The 12,061-nt window shown below is 50.6% G+C and overlaps 2 protein-coding genes across 2 annotated transcripts in view; both read left to right on the forward strand.

The window, feature by feature from the left end:
* Nucleotides 1–12,061, forward strand: part of LOC309364432 (uncharacterized protein) — a 67,732-nt gene that overhangs the window by 39,933 nt on the left and 15,738 nt on the right. The window lies entirely within an intron of this gene.
* The window catches only part of LOC309364567 (uncharacterized protein), a 48,255-nt gene continuing 39,463 nt past the window's right edge, over nt 3,270–12,061 (forward strand). Inside the window, exon 1 of the mRNA XM_081902154.1 lies at nt 3,270–3,290. The gene's annotated coding sequence lies outside the window, so the exon portion shown is untranslated. The remainder of the gene's footprint in view (nt 3,291–12,061) is intronic.

Below are 12,061 nucleotides of genomic sequence, written 5' to 3' on the forward strand. Positions count from 1 at the left end.
CTCCCACAACCCCTCCTTTCTGTAATGTATGCATGATGTTTCTGGGGGTGGGCTTGATCTAGAGGAGGGGAATTTCAAAAGTTTTTATAAGACCTTGCACACTATTCTTCTGGGTCTTTCCTCTCTCCTGCACGTGAGGGGAACACCCTGTTGCAACAGTTCAATAAAGGCCAAGCCTACAGGCTGCTGTTTTGCTCCAAGTTATCCTGGTTGGTGTCTTTGTTTTGTCCAAGGGAGCCCTCGGATTTTCCTGTAACACCCCCAAGAGGGTCCCCCTTGTGTCTCTGAGGGACGAGTGACCTTTCTGCCCCCCTCCCAAGAGGGTCCCCCTTGTGTCTCGGAGGGACGAGAGACCTTCCTGCCCCCCTCCCAAGAGGGTCCCCCTTGTGTCTCTGAGGGACGAGAGACCTTCCTGCCCCCCTCCCAAGAGGGTCCCCCTTGTGTCTCTGAGGGACGAGAGACCTTCCTGCCCCCCTCCCAAGAGGGTCCCCCTTGTGTCTCTGAGGGACGAGAGACCTTCCTGCCCCCCTCCCAAGAGGGTCCCCCTTGTGTCTCTGAGGGACGAGAGACCTTCCTGCCCCCCTCCCAAGAGGGTCCCCCTTGTGTCTCTGAGGGACGAGAGACCTTCCTGCCCCCCTCCCAAGAGGGTCCCCCTTGTGTCTCTGAGGGACGAGAGACCTTCCTGCCCCCCTCCCAAGAGGGTCCCCCTTGTGTCTCTGAGGGACGAGAGACCTTTCTGCCCCCCTCCCAAGAGGGTCCCCCTTGTGTCTCTGAGGGACGAGAGACCTTCCTGCCCCCCCCAAGAGGGTACCCCTTGTGTCTCTGAGGGACGAGTGACCTTTCTGCCCCCCTCCCAAGAGGGTCCCCCTTGTGTCTCGGAGGGACGAGAGACCTTCCTGCCCCCCTCCCAAGAGGGTCCCCCTTGTGTCTCTGAGGGACGAGAGACCTTCCTGCTCCCCCCAAGAGGGTCCCCCTTTTGTCTCTGAGGGACGAGAGACCTTCCTGCTCCCCCCCCAAGAGGGTCCCCCTTGTGTCTCTGAGGGACGAGAGACCTTTCTGCCCCCCTCCCAAGAGGGTCCCCCTTGTGTCTCTGAGGGACGAGAGACCTTCCTGCTCCCCCCCAAGAGGGTCCCCCTTGTGTCTCTGAGGGACGAGAGACCTTCCTGCCCCCCTCCCAAGGGGGTCCCCCTTGTGTCTCTGAGGGACGAGAGACCTTCCTGCCCCCCTCCCAAGAGGGTCCCCCTTGTGTCTCGGAGGGACGAGAGACCTTCCTGCCCCCCTCCCAAGAGGGTCCCCCTTGTGTCTCTGAGGGACGAGAGACCTTTCTGCCCCCCTCCCAAGAGGGTCCCCCTTGTGTCTCGGAGGGACGAGAGACCTTCCTGCCCCCCTCCCAAGAGGGTCCCCCTTGTGTCTCTGAGGGACGAGAGACCTTCCTGCCCCCCTCCCAAGAGGGTACCCCTTGTGTCTCTGAGGGACGAGAGACCTTCCTGCCCCCTCCCAAGAGGGTCCCCCTTGTGTCTCTGAGGGACGAGAGACCTTTCTGCCCCCCTCCCAAGAGGGTCCCCCTTGTGTCTCTGAGGGACAAGAGACCTTCCTGCCCCCCTCCCAAGAGGGTCCCCCTTGTGTCTCTGAGGGACGAGAGACCTTCCTGCCCCCCTCCCAAGAGGGTCCCCCTTGTGTCTCGGAGGGACGAGAGACCTTCCTGCCCCCCTCCCAAGAGGGTCCCCCTTGTGTCTCGGAGGGACGAGAGACCTTTCTGCCCCCTCCCAAGAGGGTCCCCCTTGTGTCTCTGAGGGACGAGAGACCTTCCTGCCCCCCTCCCAAGAGGGTCCCCCTTGTGTCTCTGAGGGACGAGAGACCTTTCTGCCCCCCTCCCAAGAGGGTCCCCCTTGTGTCTCTGAGGGACAAGAGACCTTCCTGCCCCCCTCCCAAGAGGGTCCCCCTTGTGTCTCTGAGGGACGAGAGACCTTCCTGCCCCCCTCCCAAGAGGGTCCCCCTTGTGTCTCGGAGGGACGAGAGACCTTCCTGCCCCCCTCCCAAGAGGGTCCCCCTTGTGTCTCGGAGGGACGAGAGACCTTCCTGCCCCCCTCCCAAGAGGGTCCCCCTTGTGTCTCTGAGGGACGAGAGACCTTTCTGCCCCCCTCCCAAGAGGGTCCCCCTTGTGTCTCTGAGGGACGAGAGACCTTCCTGCCCCCCTCCCAAGAGGGTACCCCTTGTGTCTCTGAGGGACGAGAGACCTTCCTGCCCCCTCCCAAGAGGGTCCCCCTTGTGTCTCTGAGGGACGAGAGACCTTCCTGCCCCCCTCCCAAGAGGGTCCCCCTTGTGTCTCGGAGGGACGAGAGACCTTCCTGCCCCCCTCCCAAGAGGGTCCCCCTTGTGTCTCGGAGGGACGAGAGAGGAGGCGCCCCTCCCCCCCCCGCTTCTTCCCCTCAGCGCCTTTTCCCGCCTTTTCCCAACTGCCTCGCCTCAGTCTCAGGCGCCCGCGATTCCTGGCAGACCAGGCGGCACTTTCCGGGCCTTGAGGGGCGGATTTGTCTTCCTGCCTCTCGCTTTTCAAGCTCTGGGTGAAAACTCCCTTCGCCTCTGCCGGCATCCCTGGCAGTATTGGAAAGTCCGATTTCTTTCCATTTGCTACGACGTCCAATATCCGCTTTGGGTCGAGTGTGGGGCTGGCATGAAGTGCCTCTTTTTTCCATTGATCTGAAGGTATAAATGATTGGCCCCAAGCGGCTTTATTGATTAGCCATTTTCCATGGGTCCTTTGTAGGTGGGTCTCCTGCAAGCTTATTACAGTAAATCTCACTTTGGCCTCCCCCCAAGATCGCGAGTGGGTTTCTTCCTCATCTCCCTATTTTCCTGGGGGGGGGGAGGTGATTTTCGGGGGGGAGGGGTCTCCTGACTGGGAAGCCCCCCTCCCTCTCCCCCCCCTGAACTGGAGGGCGTTTTTTGGGGGGGTGTCTGGAGGGAGCCATTTCTGAGCCCACAGCACCTCCCGCCACTAGGCAGCCCTTCGCCTCTTCTCCCTCCCAGGAGATAAAGGGGGCAGCCCCTAGAGCGCAGGCGCAGAAGGAGGAAAACTGGAGGGAGGGGAGGACAGGGGCGCTCGGCTTGCCAAGGGTTAAAAGGAGCAGAGCTGGATTCCTAGAGAGGACGGGGAGTGAAGGGGGAGGGGGCAAGGTCCTCCAGAGCAGAAGCCCCTCCCTCCCCCCATCCCTTCCTGCAGGCAGAGAGGAGGCTGCTTTCTTCTCTCTCTTTTGCAAACGCTTCCTTGGTGCCCCTCCTGGAATGCGGTGAGTCTCCTCTCTCTGCCCCCTTAGTGTGTCCTGGGAAGAAGGGGGTCCCAGGCCTGCAGGGAGGATGAGTGGGGGTCCCTCTCAGATCATGCCGGGGGGGGGAGATCCCCAAGTCAGAGAGCAGGGGGTCCTCCCTTGTCCTCTCTGCCAAGCCAGGGGGGGGGAGATCGCAGGAAATATGCAGCTCTGCTCTTCCTTGGGATCCAGATGCTGCCTTCCTTTTGGGGGAGGGGGCTTGGGACAAGGAAATAAACCCCCTTCAGGTTTGGAGATAAATCACCTTTGTGACCAGAGGCTGCAGCCAGAGGGGAACATTCCCACGTGGGGGGAGCACAGGGAGAAGAAAAGCCCGTCTGCATCTGCAACAGCACAACTGGACCACTAACTCTGTCCCAGATGCAACAACACATGTCTCTCCCCTGTCAGTCTCCACACGAACGGCTGGCGCTGTTACCCTCCAACAACTGGATCTCACTCCCAAAGACAGACTCTTCCGTGGTCTCCTAAGACAGATGGATGCCAACCAACCAACATTCCCTCCCCTCCCCCTCCTGGTGCCCCTTGAAGTTGGCTTGTGGGCATGGGGAGGGTCCACCCCACCAGATGGAGAGAGAGGAGGTCCTTCCATCTGGAAAATGGGAATGCTTGCAAAGGTTTACATGAAGATGAGTGCCATATATATAAGAAAATATTATTTTGTGGAATTCCCCCATTTACACAAAGATTAATACAGTGGTACCTCGGCTTAAGAACTTAATTTATTCTGGAGGTCCATTTTTAACCTGAAACTGTTCTTAACCTGAGGTACCACGTTAGAAAATGGGGCCTCCGCTACCACCACTGTGCGATTTCTGTTCTAATCCTGAAGCAAAGTTCTTAACCCGAGGTACTATGTCTGGGTTAGTGGAGTCTGTAACCTGAAGCATCTGTAACCCAAGGTACCACTGTACCCATCATTTAAATACACAACAAAATTGTTACAGAAAAAAACAGAGCAATGTGTAGAAAAATATATTTATTCTCCCTGTTTCTCTTAGGGTCCAGTGTGCTTCACCTAGAAAACCAGTCTCAATTTCCATTAAATAAAACACAGCAGGGATAATCATAGAATTTTAGAAAATGGTATAAGGCATATGGTATAACTGGTATTAGGAAACTTCATGAGGAATTAAGGGGAAAGAGCGTTGACCCGGAGTAGTAACAAAATTTATGTTCTCTCCCCGAGTGCCAGGGACCCTCCTCGAAAGAGAGCTTTTTTTGTCATAATTATTTCTCCCCCCCCCCCCCAATTTTTGGCAATTAATTGGCAATAAATGTTCTCACTGCCACTGTGGCGTAAAGAAATATTTCCTTATTTAAAACATCTTTATCAAATTTTCTGCTATTGCCTCACAAGCCGTAAAATTCCAACTCTCCTTCCATAATTTTCCCCATGATGTTACTTGAATAGGTTTCCTTAAATCCATAGCCAATTTGATCATTACCGCCTTTACCTGTTCATCCATATCCTTCCACCCCAATAATGTTCCATACCTTTTACAAATTACTTTTGTTTTGTAGTAATCCTTTATCCAATACTGAAATTGCAAAACCCCTTTTCTTGACAGATATGAAGACCTCATTTATTTGGTGATACTGGATCCACCCTGTTAGGTGGTGTTTTATTTCCTCCCGCAGTTTGTTTTTTTATAATATATTTATTAGGTTTTACAGAAAGAAGAAACACATAACAACCACAGAAATAAAGAAAAACAAAGACAGTCAAAAATACATATAAAACAGATAAGAAAGCCAAAATGTAGAAAAAAATAAGTTCCATCCATCAAAAAGAAAAAGTTTAAAATAAAAACTCCAACCTTTAAATTCATACTTGCAAAACTTTCTTTCTTGACTTCCTCATGCCTCCCTTTTTTGTGTTCCTCTTTACCCAATCAGATACAGCAAATCCTTACCCTCTTTCATAACTCATTTCTAATTATTAAAGTCATTCTATTATGTCTCCAATCATTCCTCCTTATGTTTAAACGCTTTTAACATATTGTTTACTTTTAACATAATGTAACTTTAGGCTTTCACCCTTCTTCAATTTACATTTTTTACATAACTTTTAAACCTGTATCACTAATGCCATATTATTTTTAATACCAACATCATTTTAGCATTCATAAATTTTTACAGTGTTTCTGCAAATAGTCTTTAAACTTCTTCCAGTCCTCTTCCACCGCTTCTTCTCCCAGGTCTCGGATTCTGCCAGTCATTTCTGGCATCTCCATGTAGTCTATTACTTGCATCTGCCATTCTTCCAAGGTGGGCATATCTTGTGTCTTCCAATGCTTTGCAATGAGTATTCTTGCTGCTGTTGTTGCATACATAAAAAACGTTCTATCTTTCTTTAACACCAATTGGCCAACTATGCCCAAGAGAAAGGCCTCTGGTTTCTTAAGGAAGGTATATTTAAGTACCTTTTTTAGTTCATTATATATCATCTCCCAGAAAGCCTTAATCTTTGGGCACGTCCACCAAAGGTGAAAGAATGTACCCTCAGTTTCTTTACATTTCCAAGATTTATTATCAGGCAAGTGATAAATTTTAGCAAGCTTGACTGGGGTCATGTACCACCTATAAATCATTTTCATAATATTCTCTCATAAGGCATTGCACTTTTCCCAGTCAGCAAACATAATGTTATGACCAATGTCCTGTGCCCATTTAATCATTGCTGATTTAACGGTTTCATCCTGTGTATTCCATTTTAACAGCAAATTATACATTCTTGAAAGAATCTTAGTTTTAGGTTCTAACAATTCTGTTTCCAATTTTGATTTTTCCACCTGGAAGCCCAATTTTCTGTCCATATTATAGGCCTCTCTTATTTGATAATAATGAAGCCAATCTCGCACTTTATCTTTTAATTTCTCAAAGCTCTGCAGTTTCAATTTATCTCCTTCTTGTTCTAATATCTCCCAATATTTCGGCCATTTGGCCTCCATATTGAGTCTGTTCAGAGCCTTTGCCTCCATGGGTGACAACCACCTTGAGGTCTTACTTTCCAGTAAATCTTTGTACCTTATCCAGACATTAAATAATGCTTTCCTGACAATATGGTGTTTGAAAGCTTTGTGCGCTTTAACCTTGTCGTACCACAAATATGCATGCCATCCAAAAGCATTGTTAAAACCTTCCAAGTCCAAAATGTCAGTGTTCTCAAGAAGCAGCCAGTCTTTCAACCAGCAGAAAGCTGCTGATTCATAGTAAAGTTTAAAGTCTGGCAGGGCAAACCCCCCTCTTTCCTTCACATCAGTTAATATTTTAAATTTTATTCTGGGCTTTTTGCCCTGCCAGACAAATCTAGAGATATCTCTCTGCCACTTCTTGAAACAATCCATCTTGTCCACAATCTGCAAAGTTTGAAACAAAAATAACATTTTTGGCAATACATTCATCTTTATAACTGCAATTCGACCCAACAAGGAAAGCTTCAGTTTGGACCATATTTCTAAATCTTTTTTAACTTCTATCCAACATTTCTCATAATTGTCCTTAAATAAATTCAAGTTTTTAGCTGTCATATTAATCCCCAGATATTTCATATTTTCTCCCGCAGTTTGGTCAGACTCATGCTGGTAGCTTCGAGAACACTATCCAGCCATCTTGTCCTCTGTCGTCCCCTTCTCCTTGTGCCCTCCAACTTTCCCAACATCAGGGTCTTTTCCAGGGAGTCTTCTCTTCTCATGAGGTGGCCAAAGTCTTGGAGCCTCAGCTTCAGGATCTGTCCTTCTAGTGAGCACTCAGGGCTAATTTCCTTAAGAATGGATGCGTTTGATCTTCTTGCAGTCCATGGGACTCTCAAGAGTCTCCTCCAGCACCAGAATTCAAAAGCATCAATTCTTCGGCGACCAGCCTTCTTTATGGTCCAGCTCTCACTTCCATACATCACAACTGGGAAAACCAGAGCTTTAACTATACGGACCTTTGTTGGCAAGGTGATGTCTCTACTTCTCAAGATGCTGGCTAGGCCTGTCATTGCCCTTCTCCCAAGAAGCAGGCGTCTTTTAATTTCGTGGCTGCTGTCACCATCTGCAGTGATCATGGAGCCCAAGAAAGTAAATTGTCTCATTTCCTCCATTTCTTCCCCTTCTATTTGCCAGGAGGTGATGGGACCAGTGGCCATGATCTTTGTTTTTTGATGTTGAGCTTCAAACCATATTTTGCGCTCTCCTCTTTCACCCTCAATAAAAGGTTCTTTAATTCCTCCTCACTTTCTGCCATCAAGGTTGTGTCATCTGCATATCTGAGGTTGTTGATATTTCTTCCGGCAATCTTAATTCCGGCTTGGGATTCATCCAGCCCAGCCTTTCGCATGATGAATTCTGCATATAAGTTAAATAAGCAGGGAGACAATATACAGCCTTACTGTACCCCTTTCCCAATTTTGAACCAATCAGTTGTTCCATATCCAGTTCTAACTGTTGCTTCTTGTCCCACATAGAGATTTCTCAGGAGACAGATGAGGTGATCAGGCACACAGTCAAAGGCTTTTGCATAGTCAATGAAGCAGAAGTAGATGTCTCTCTGGAACTCTCTAGCTTTCTCCATAATCCAGCGCATATTTGAAATTTGGTCTCTGGTTCCTTTGCCCCTTCGACATCCAGCTTGCACTTCTCGGAGTTCTCGGTCCACATACTGCTTGAGCCTTCCTTGTAGAATTTTAAGCATAACCTTGCTAGCATGTGAAATGAGTGCAATTGTGCGGTAGTTGGAGCATTCTTTGGCACTGCCCTTCTTTGGGATTGGGATGTGGACTGATCTTCTCCAATCCTCTGGCCACTGCTGAGTTTTCCACACTTGCTGGCATATTGAGTGTAGCACCTTAACATAACAGCAGCATCTTTAAAAATTTTAAATAGTTCAGCTGGAATATCATCACTTCCCCTGGCCTTGTTATTAGCAGTGCTTTCTAAGTAATAATAATAATAATAATAATAATAATAATAATAATAATAATAATAATAATAATAATTTATTATTTACACCCCGTCCATCTGGCTGAGTTTCCCCAGCCACTCTGGGCAGCTCCCAATCGAGTGTTAAACACAATACAGCATTAAATATTAAAAACTTCCCTAAACATGGCTGCCTTCAGATGTCTTTTAAAGATAGGATAGCTGCTTATTTCCTTCACATCTGAGGTGAGGGTGTTCCACAGGGTAGGCGCCACTACCGAGTAGGCCCTTTGTCTGGTTCCCTGTAACCTCACTTCTCACAATGAGGGAACCGCCAGAAGGCCCTCGGGGCTGGATCTCAGTGTCCGGGCTGAATGATGGGGGTGGAGACACTCCTTCAGGTATACTGAACCGAGGCCATTTAGGGCTTTAAAGGTCAGCACCAATTGTTGGAGAACACCGATGTCCTCGACCTGGAGGGATTTGACAATGCTTTTGGGTGGCATGCATATTTGTGGTATGACAAGGTTAAAGTTCATAAATCGTTCAAAAACCATATTGTCAGAAGGGCAATTTTTACGGTCTGGTCAAAATATAAAGACTTATTGGAGAGTAAAACTCCGAGGTGGCTCTCACCGATGGAGGCCAAAGCACGTAAAAGACTCAATATGGAGGCCCAGTGGCCTAAATATTGGGAAATAATTGAAAAAATTGGAGATAAATGGAGGTTGCAGAGTATGGAAAAGTTAAAAAACAAGGTGCGAGATTGGTTGCATTATGCTCAAATCCAGGAAGTTTTTAAAGCGGACAAAAAAGTGGGTTTTCAGGAGGAAAAATCGAAACTAGATACAGAGTTGTTTGAGCCAAAATCTAAGTTAATTTCGAGAATGTACAACTTGCTGCTTAAATGGAATACACAGGATGAGATTGTTAAATCCTCCATGATAAAGTGGGCGCAGGACCTGGGGCACAACATTATGTTTGAAGACTGGGAAAGGTTATTGTCACGGCCACCCAGGACGGGTCCCAGCTCACAAGAGACCTCACTCCGTTGCAGCTTATTTACAGGAAAAGTTTATTGAAGATTTCTGCTTCTCATACAGTTCAGCATTGTGGCCGTACGTCTGCCACGTTAGACCGCTGCAGTCCCCTCTGACTCCTCCCCTCTTCCGCACCAACTTAATAGCCTGGCTCTAGACCACCTCTTCCTCTCCTTTCTTTTCCGCAGGGTCTTCCTGCCCCCCTGGGTTCCCTCTCTCCGTGACTCGCCTGAGGCTGAATCCTCTGCCGCCTCTTCCCCCCTCTTTCTGGCTTTAGGGCCGGGCTCCTCCCCTGAGCTCTCTCCACTTCCGCGCGCCTCTACGTTTGAACTTGGCGCGCGTACGTTGCTGCTGACCTTTCTTTCGACCGCTACACCACCCCTTGTTCTGCTCTTCACCCTTTCCGGCTGAACACCTTGCTCCAACCCCCTCTCTCTGTTCTCTCCTAATCCTGCTCCCTCCGAGAGGCTGACGACTCCACCCCCTTTACTCCGTTCCGGCTGAGACGCCTCTTGCTCCCTCTGTCTTCCACTGGGCTCCTCTCCGCTTCTCCCTTCTCCTCCCCTTTGCTTGATTAAGGTAACCCCCTTTTGAGAATCCTCTGACTCGCTGCTCAGACTCGTGGATTCCCTCAGAATTCCGTCATCTTCTTCCTCATCCTTCTGCCCCTCCTCCCACTCGCTCTCCGTCTCCTCTGTCATCTCCTCCTCTCTCCCAGAAACCCTGACATCCATCCCCCCCTCGAAGCCCCCCCTTCCCCCCTCCCGCTCGCCGGGAACCGGTTGTGGAAACTGCGGCTCTTCGGGGGTAGGCTCAGGATACAGGTCGTCTACGTCAATGTTCTCTGCTGGCAGTTCTGTGTATGTGTATTCGAAGTCGGGTTCTTCCCCCAAATGCTTCTCAGTCTCTGCTTCCATCGCCACTTCCTCCGGTGCTGCCCGCCCAGGACCTATCAGCCACCTCTTACGCCATTCCTCCTCTGGCTGCTCCTCCCACCAATAAGGGGTTTCCGTGTCCCCCCCCGAGCACGCTCCCCTGGGCGGGCTCGATTCTGGTGTTCTGTCCTCGGGGGAAGAGAAACCCCTGAACGTGCTATCTGACAATGTGGGTGTGAAAAGCCAGTCATCAAAGTACTCCGCTGGCATGGGTCTATGTGGGAAAAGTGCATGGAACTCTTCTTTCAAAAGGGGTTCGTCTAACTCGTAGCCTGGCACCCAACTATTAGCAGCGGCTGGTGTGCCCTCCCTGGCGAGAAAGTATTCAACTCCCTCCTCCCCCCATCTCGAGTCCAGTATCTCTGTGACCTCGTTAAGAGGTTCTGGTCTTGGCGATTCCCCCCTTTCAGGCGCCCTCCTACGTGGCTCTGGGGGTGCTCCCGACTCTTGAAACCTGTGTGGGGTTTCGTAGGGAGTGAGCACCGACCTATGAAAGACCGGGTGCACCCTGGAACCCTCCGGAAGGGCTAGACGAAAAGCCACCGGATTGATCTTAGCCTCAACTTGATATGGCCCTAGCTGCCTGTGTCCTAACTTCTTCTTGGCCAATGACCTGGCCGGCATCGCGTGGGCTGCTAACCACACCCAGTCCCCAACCTGGATGTCCTCTCCCGCCCTCCTGTGCTTATCGGCCTGCACCTTATACGCCTGTTTTGCCAGCTCCAAATGTCTCCGCAGCTCCTCGTGCACCTCTTGCAACTCCGCTGCAAACTGGTCGGCATCTTGAGGCCCCCCCCCTCCTGGTGCCGCAAATCTCGGGAAGGTTCTGGGATGACGGCCATTGTTCGCGAAGAAAGGCGTCACCCCGGTGGATGCGTGTTTCGTGTTGTTGTAGGCGAATTCAGCCATCGGCAGATAGTCCACCCACGCCGCAGGTCGCTGGTTGGCGTAGCACCGCAGGTACTGCTGCATGATCGCGTTGACCCTCTCCGCTTGACCGTTGGTTTGTGGATGCCTCGCCGATGTCAGGTTGATTTTGACGTGCAAGATGCCCAGAAGCTTTCGCCAGAAAGTGGAAACAAACTGGCGCCCCCTGTCGGACAAGACGGACTGCGGAAGTCCATGCACTCTGAAGACGTGATCGATGAAGAGCTTTGCGGTCTGTTCTGCCGTCGCCACCTTGGCACAAGGGATGAAGTGCGCCATCTTGGTGAACAAGTCCACCACCACTAACACCGCCGTCTTACCTCTGGAGCTGGGCAGGTCTGTAACAAAGTCCAACGCTACCCTCTCCCACGGTTGCTGCGGTGTCTCCAGCGGTTCTAGCAATCCCGCCTGCTTCTGGTGCACTGGTTTGGACCTCTGGCAGATATCACACCTGGCGACGTAGTCCGCCACCTCTCCTCTCATCTGGGGCCACCAAAAGTCTCTAGCCACCAACTCCATCGTCTTCTCTTTGCCGAAATGGCCTGCACTAGGGGCGTCATGCAACTGTTGCAGAACCTTGGCTCGAAGATCGTCGGTGGGCACGTAAAGGGCACCCTTACGAGTCAAAAGTCCATCTTGCAATTGAAACTCATCGTTGTCTCGCGACCCTCCGCGTAGCTCCTCCATCTTAGACTGTGCAAACTGATCCCTTTGCAACGCGCGTCGCACCGCGTCCAGGTCGACTGCGATGGTAGCGCACGTCCACGCCTGCGGTGCGAAAATGTGCCTTGCTGCGATTGGAGCTGCTTCCTCCAAGTATTGCGGCTTTCGGGACAGCGCGTCTGCAATAACATTGGAGTCTCCTGGGATGTATTCTATTTTGAAGTCGAAGTCCGCAAAGAACTCCGCCCAGCGCATGTGTC

This window comes from Podarcis melisellensis (genome assembly GCF_964234715.1).
Source record: "Podarcis melisellensis genome assembly, chromosome: 2".
NCBI lineage: Eukaryota > Metazoa > Chordata > Lepidosauria > Squamata > Lacertidae > Podarcis > Podarcis melisellensis.